Genomic DNA, 8,365 nt, shown 5'->3' with positions numbered 1-8,365 from the left:
GGGCTGGATCCGCCACACATCAGTTACACCCCAGTTGAGCTGCACATACTCCCTAGTGGAGTATCCCACAAGCAGAGTACAAGACTAACACACCCAGGCCCCTGCAGGCAAGTAAGTCAAACCACACACTGCGTGGAAAGGCAATGCATTTCCCATATATCTGGCTCATTTGAACTTGCTAGCGGTGGGGAGGAGCAGGGTCCTTCCTTCCTTCTTTCCTTCAAATGGTGCCTTTAGTCAGACTATGAGTGTGGGCAAAACTAATTGCCAGCCTAGAGAGATTAAGCATTGCATGAGGAAGCAGAATGGAGTTCAGAGAGGAAAGAAGGGGGCGGTGCTGGTGAAAGCCACTTGTCAAAAGCCATGCCACTGTTCTAGGGGAGGGTTAAGAACACACACTATTGGATTTATATGGCCACCCTCTGTGCGTGTCTGTGTGTGCGTGCAAAAGAGTGAAAGGTTTGGCTACTCCCCCAATTCTCCAGATTGTGGCACATTTAGTGTGAACAGGTATTCACAGGATCAAACCCCTACAGCATGCATTGCCACAAGATGTCATGGGGCTACTGGGGGTTGCCACCCTTTTTCTCCCACTGACAAAAATGCAGCTTCTTAAATAACTGCATGGCAAGCAGAAATTCAACAGGGCTAGCCTTTTCTCATTATAGCATTTCCATTCCTAGAAAGCCTGTTAAAAAGTCTGTCTGCTAGAAAAAGTCTGGAAATTCTAAGGATACTACCATTAATGAGCTTTATAAAAGCATTAGATAAATTAATTAAAAATAATTAATTTATAACATTAGTTGTAACATCGAACAGATCCTCTGTGTTCAGAGAGATTTGCAGTCTGCCAGAGGCTGACTAATAGCTATTGGAAACAACAGTGTTGAACCAGATGGAGCTTTGGTCTGATTCAGTACACGACGGTCCTCCACAAGGTGATCATTCAAGCAGATTCTTAAAGCCAGTATTTTCATTTTTGTTCTCGTTTTGCTGTTATTTACACACAACATTCTTGACTCATTCTTAATAATAATTAAATTCCAATACTTAGCAAGTGAAAGCAATTCCACCCCCACCACCAATCACAAACAGGCCTTTCAAGGGAAAAAAAAAACAATTCTCCTTCAAGCCAAGTGAAAATCCAAGCATTTAGAAAACTGTATTGAATAGAAGGATTTAGACTGTAAGGTTTGTTTGCAAATGGCTATGTTTATCTCAAAGCCCCCCCCTGAGAACCAGTCTGCAGAGAGAAAGGGAAACAAGGAAATGTTATCAAGCTGTCTCTAAGTTACAGCCAGTTTTGACAACAAGCCAAACTGGATTGTGGAAAACTTTATTGCTTTTCAATCTCTGTATTCTGTGCCTTTGAAACACCTCATTTAAGTCTCTTCTAATCTCTCTGGGCTGTTAAATCTCTTCAAATTGGAAAAAGGGCTGCCTTTTCCCTACTCCAGGTAAGTATAGGACTATTTTAAAATTAAAGTGCTCCTTAAAACTGAACTTTAAAAAACATTGATCATTTCAAAATTTGAAACTTCTGACTAAAAGCTACACATTTCACCAAAATTTGAATTTATGCAAATTCCCATCTACCTTTCCTTCTTTATTTATTATCTGCTTTTTTGTTCCAAACTGGCCCTCAAGATAGTTTCCAATCATGACTCATACGAAAAATGAATTTCAAACACAGCAGCCAATATAAAATGCTCTCCCTTCCCCATTACTCCCAGTCCCTATTAAATAATTATGATGATGGTCGTTAGCAGCAGCAGCACCGTCAGGAGAGAGCACTGTGAGATCCCTGTGCAAGCCACTCTTGTGAGCAGCAGACCCTTCACCTTTTCCCAGGAAGCAGCTCCCTCTTGGGGGACGATGGGGAGGTGGAGTAGCCTCTCCTCTGGGGGATGATCCCATTACTCAGAGCGGGCCTGGAAGGCAGACCCCGCAACAGCTGGTAAACTGCAAGGGAGACAATACGGTTAATACAGTTATCCAGAGAAGGATACCTAAAGTCATAGAATCATAGAGTTGGAAGGGGCCTTGTAGGCCATCGAGTCCAACCCCCTGCTCACAGCAGGAAATCCACAGCTAGAGCATCTCCCGCAGATAGCTGTCCAGCCTCTGCTTGAAGACATCCAGCGAAGGGGATCCCACCACCTCCCTAGGCAGTCGGTTCCATTGCCGAACTGCCCTTACTGTCAAGAAGTTCCTTCTAATGTCCAATCTGAATCTACGCTCCTGCAACTTAAAACCATTAGACCTAGTCCTCCCCTCTGGGGCAGCAGAGAGCAAATCTGTACCCTCCTCTATGGGACAGCCCGTCAGGTACTTAAAGAGCGCCATCATGTTATCCTCCTACGCGACTTCCCTCCCCACAGAGGTGCGTCTCGCACCTTAGATACTTTCCATGGCCTTGACACTTGAGATGTACATTTTTCAGGACCCACCCTATTCCTGCGACTAATTTGTTTTAAACTGTTTTTTATGTTGAATTTTTAAATTGTTGTAATCTGCCCTGAGACCTTATGGTGAAGGGTAGAAAGAAAGTGAATTGTTGTTATTTTTCACATAAGGTTGCCAACTTTGTTTTTATTGTATTTTTAATTTTTTTTATTGTATGGTGGTGGTTGTTTTTAACGTGCTGCAAACAGCTTTGATGTTTTTAATGAAATAGTGGTATACAAATATTTTTATAAATAGATAAGCTCTTGGATCAAAACATCTTGCTATCTAGCAGCTGTCAGGGGCGACGTTGCAGGTGGAGCCCTCTGGCTCTGGGTCCAGCAGCAGAGACCAGTGAGCTTTGGTGGCCTGGCCCAAAAGTTCTGAGCAGTCGATCTGAGTAACTGCAACTCAGTTACACTTTAAAAAATAAACTGGGGGAAGAAACAATGCATGGTCTTGGGGCAGGAGAGAAAATATGCTCCACTGTTGCAAAACAGGTTTCAGGTTCCATCAAGGGCTGCTGTGAGACAAAGAAAGCACATTGTTTGTTCCCCCAGTTTAAAAGGTGGCAACTTTTAGAGGTCTCCAAGAACTCTTCAGAGCAGGGAATGGGCTTGGGAGGTGTTGTGAAGAAAAATAATTTTTAAAAATACATTTTTCTTTATCTGCTTTATGTAATATCTTGCCTGATGAAGTGTTCTGGAGAACGTGAAAACCTATCACCATTTCGTGGTGTATGTGTTTTTTAATTTGTGTACGTAATTGCAAGCCACTCTGGAGACCCTTGTGGTGAAATATGTGGGGTACAAGTAACTATATCAACAAATAAGTGTTGTCTTAGGAAGGGATATTTTGGGGGCTGGCCAGCACAAGATGGCAACTGTTGTCCCATGTCTTCAAACATCCAGGTCACATCTAAAATGTGGGGAGAGACAATTTAAAGCACCAAAGGGGCATATGGATGAGAGGCGCCAGACTCCCTGCCCACATGCCCTCCTTTCCCACCCACCCCAAGCCCTTCCTCTGAGGTGGACTCATTGCCAGTATCTGTGTGTGTGGCTGGCAGAACTATGACCTTAGGGGCCACTGGCACTGCCAGGGGCAGGATTGAACACCCCACCTGACTGTCACCTGCCTGCTGCTTTTGCACTTTAAATGGCACCCACCTTCTGTGTGACATGCGATTGTGACAGTCTAATGTATATATGTTTGAAGTGTGCCATGTTCACATGTAGTTTGGCCTTGATGCATATGGAGGGAAACTGGATGAGGAATGTCTGTGGTTTTCTAAGGGTGGGGCTGAACATCCAAGGGGGCGAAAACCCACTCCTCCACCACTTCAAGTCTGGGCAGAGATTGAACTTTTTAATCCAGTAAATTAGGATTTGCCACCGGTCCCTTTGCTACCTAGAGAGGCAGCATGAGTACAGCATCACAGCATCACAGGCATCTAACAGCACCATCAAATTATTCTAAAAACATCACTGAATTATACATCACTGAATTAATTCTTAATGGTCGTTACAGACCGTCCTTATAGACCTTTATTTTTGCAAATGAACTGGTTTTTCTTTGCAAACAGACAAGCAATAATTAAACTGATTCAGTCACACACACAGAGAGAGAGATGGACAAACCCTCATAATTGTAATGAATGTCCAAATCACAATGGACAGAGCTTCTGCTATACTCTCTATAAGAAATGATTGGTTTTAGATTAATTATTGATTATTGTTTTGATCTATATATTGTATTCTATTGTGTCACTGTACGTTGCCTAGAGTGGCCGTTAATTTGGCCAGATAGGCGACTCACAAATAAAATTTTATTATTTTATTATTATTATTATAGAGGCAGCCCTAACTGGGTAGTGTAACACTTTGATAGGAGAAGCGTTTGAGGAAGGATTGGTGGGAGGTCCTCAGGGAAAGGCCTTGATAGCTATGGCAGCCAAACTCTGGAACTCGCTCCCCCAGCAGCCCCATCGTTGTGCACCACCATATGATATTTTACGATATGGCAGTATAGAAATGCTTCTATAAGCAAATAAAGTCTAGCCCCTTTCCTGTCGGGGGAAGACTATCTTGTTTTGGTATGCCTTCAGAATAGGATGATTCATTTGCCAAATTAGTGTTTGATTGCTGCACGCCTTCGGTCCCTCTTACCCCAATTATATATTTTTGTAAATAAGGTTACTTTCTATTTGATTTATTGTGCCCCCCCCTTATTATAGTGCAGCACTGTTGTATGCTGCTTTCTAGGCCTATTTGGGTTAATATAAATAAATAAACCACATTGGGGTTAAAAAAATTATGTCTGAGTTTGGTTAGAGAAGATCCAGGCGACTTTGGGTGAAGGGCCCAGCTGGCCACAGAGACAAGATTGTTCAGTGCCTCCCCCTGCAACCCCCTGATACCTTTGCTGGGTCCCTTTTTCTGCAGACTGAGTCCGTTCTCCTCGCAGGTGCTCAGACGCCGCAGGACATCAGCCAGCGCAGCTTTCAGCACCTGGATCTCGTCTTCCTGCAGCTGCAGCCGCTGCTCCAGGTAGGAGATGCGGTCGTCCACCTCCATCCCGCTGATGCCTGACAAGTTGTCATCTGCGGGATACAGGGTCAAGTGGGTTGGGGAGGATGGGGAAGAAGAAGTGAGCCACTTTCTAAGACAACAGATGTCCAAAAGGCAGGATACTGTATACTACATATCCTTAGCTAATTATTTGCCATAGCAACCCAATCACCTAGGTTTGGCTATGAAACAAAGTTATTCACTCCAAGTGTTTCATGATGACAAGTGATTTTAATTCAGATTTCCCATACCGAAACTCAGCATTCTGTTCACTGCACAGCACTGGCTCCCCAGTATCTAACACCTCAGCTTATGTGTGTTGCTTTTAATATCAACAAGTTTCTAGACCCCATGGTTGGAGATAAACATTTGAAAAAAATGCATAGGCAGTGTCAGGGGGAAAAGAAGTGTCAAGGAAGAAATTAGGCACTGCTGTTTCTCAGCATGGTTCATCTAAAAAGAAACAACATAAATTTTTTAATTTTTTAATTTAATTAAGCTTATATAATTTATTTATTTTATTTAATTAAGCTTATAAATGAACTCATGTGGGTGGTTCATACATCTATGTGCAGACTCATGCCCATGGGAAACCTGCAGACCTGTCTGCACCAGGCTTATACATATTCACCTGGGGCAAGGAAAACACACCCCATGACTATCAGGGAGGAAAATGTTTTATACAAAACATGCCAAAAATGACTTGAAACAGGAATGTGTGAGCATATGAGCTTTTTATTATTTTTACAAAGTTTATCCATGTACATGCATGCACATTCTTTTATACAAAAGCCCCCCCGCAGGCAGAACCCACCAAGAGTTCTGAAAGCAATAGGAGGAAATGCTGTTTACTGGATAAATTACAGTAGGGCATGAGAACTGGGTAGATGAGCCAAAAGCTTTAGGGCTATTTAAGATTGCTATACTGATGATATCGATATCAATCTATTTCAAATACCAGTTGATCCAAACATTATTTATTAATTATTTGCTTTATATCCCACCCTTCCTCCCAGCAGGAGCAAGCAGTATTTACATACCTATTTCAAAGATTCAGTTCAAAAATGGATATTATTGGTTAATATGATCACAGCAAAATGGATGATATATGCTAAATATTAGAAGCAAAAGGAAATTCCTCCATTTAGGAAATGCTTCATGAAACACTAGGATCTGGCACTATTAAACAAAATAACCTGGGCTCTGTGGGTGGAACAAGAGAGGTACCAAATTAATAAAACAAGGATGGGAAGCCCTTTCGAGAATATTGGAAGAGAAAGAGAAGCACAGATTGCATTTATTCATTCCTCTTGTTATAACTGAACTGTCATATTAGAATTACTTCTCTACAACCATCTTAATTTTACATAAATTGGTAATGAGCTTAGATTTGATTATTAATCACCAATATGAATGCTGAAAACATAATTTTATATTGCATTGAGATTATATGTTATGTCTGTAATGGTTGTATTTTGTATACGAATAAATAGCTACAGCACTACCAAAATATCTACAAATAAGCTGTTAAAACAACAATGAGCCTGTCCTGTTCAAATCTGGACTTCTAGTGCCTTTAATTCAACATTTTGGTAGTGGTAATGTCTCAGTCCTGATAAAGCGGAAAGGACCATATTAATAATGCTCAAGTAAGCTACAGGCTCTCTCTGTGTGTATACATATATATATAGGGAGAGATACAAAGCAGACAGACTTGTTGGGGCAGCGCTTTAATATTGTTAATCAAAGCAGTGATCACCAAGGCCCAGTCTTTTGCAGACATTGCCCACTAGTGGCAAATGAGTGATACTTTCACCTGCTTTTAGTAAATTGATTTCTTTCTGCCACCACACCTGTCCCTCAGGTAAATGGGCATCAGATCATGCCAATTACATTTCTGGACAGGGATTAAGAAAGGGTATATGTCCCATGCCAAAACTAAAACCCTTGTAATTAATGTCAATTAACATTCCAAGTACCACCTCTTTGTTCCATAGGTGAAATAATTAATGCAAGATCAAAGTCTTCCTTTACGTGTGCATTGATAGGGAAAATCCAACTCTTTTAAATCACACTTTAGCCACTTCGATGTCATATCCAAGACTCTTGGAATAATTAATCTAGAATATCTACCATTCCCCAGTTCTGTGATCTTGATCATTCATGTGTATTTAAATAATCAGTTTATTTATAAGCGTGTTGGAAGAGATGGGGGGAGGACTTATTTTTACCATTTTTTAATCACAGTTATTGTGAGTACTGCAGAGTGGTTACAAGGTACTAAGGGGCAGCTAACACATGCTAACAGTGCAACCGTATGTAGGCTTACTTGGAAGTAAGCCCCATTTAAACATTCATAGCTGACCTCCAGCATGCTATGCCTAAATGCCAATAGATGGTTAAAGTATATTATGGGCTAGCTAATGGTTCTATTAAGTGACTGTAAATATGTAAATCTTGGCTCCTTGAAACTAAAAAAATATGCCTCAAAGGCTCTTTAAGACAATGTGCCCATTTACTGTACAAACACTACACCCCCTAGGTAATCCGGCCTGGATATTCCCTTTCCCCCTTCCTGGCAAGTGGTGCAAGCGGTGTTGCTTGTCTCAAGAGAAGCATAGATATCCTGTCAGGAGAACTTACTTTCTGAGGCCACACAGAACAAGAATTAGAATCTAGGACCTGCTGGTCATAGGATCTAGACTTGGGAAGAGCGTTCTCTCTGTGCAAATAAACAATGCATTTTCCCTGGCCTTAACTTCTCAAAACAGGAATACGTGGAAGCTTCTTTCTCTGACTTGAAAGCTTTGCAACTATTTAACTGTTGGTGTGTGTTTACTCTGGGAAGGCATTCTGCACATATTCAGAGGCACACTTTCTCTTTTATTATAATTCCATGACTTTTAGCTGAGCCCTGGTAATACAAGTTCCAGGGCTGGGAATTAAGCCTTGCTATCCTGTGGTCAGTATACAAGGTGTGATGGTGACAAGGGGAAAAGACTGAAATTTTAATGAACCGGGCTGATTCCCCGCCACTGCACAGGGCCCGGGGTTTGCAGATTGGTGCTGCTGGGTATGTTTTGAGTAAGCAAACTGTGCAAGCATATTTGTCTTTTCCCAACCTAGTACTGGGCATCTTTCTAGTCCTTGCCAACCTTTTGGTCCTGGCATCTATAAGAAATAGCACAGGAACAGCTCCTCACAGCACTACCCCCATCCCACTCCACCCCACTTGCAATATTTCCTTCCTCTCTGAGGCACCTCAAAACTGGCCATATGCATTTGCATGCACACACATGCACACCCCATATTTTTCATGTTCTTTGAATTCCCAAAGCTCCCTCTGGAGG

Source organism: Rhineura floridana, chromosome 15 (genome assembly GCF_030035675.1).
Source record: "Rhineura floridana isolate rRhiFlo1 chromosome 15, rRhiFlo1.hap2, whole genome shotgun sequence".
In the NCBI taxonomy this organism is placed as follows: domain Eukaryota; kingdom Metazoa; phylum Chordata; class Lepidosauria; order Squamata; family Rhineuridae; genus Rhineura; species Rhineura floridana.
Note: the sequence above shows the minus strand (reverse complement) of the source record.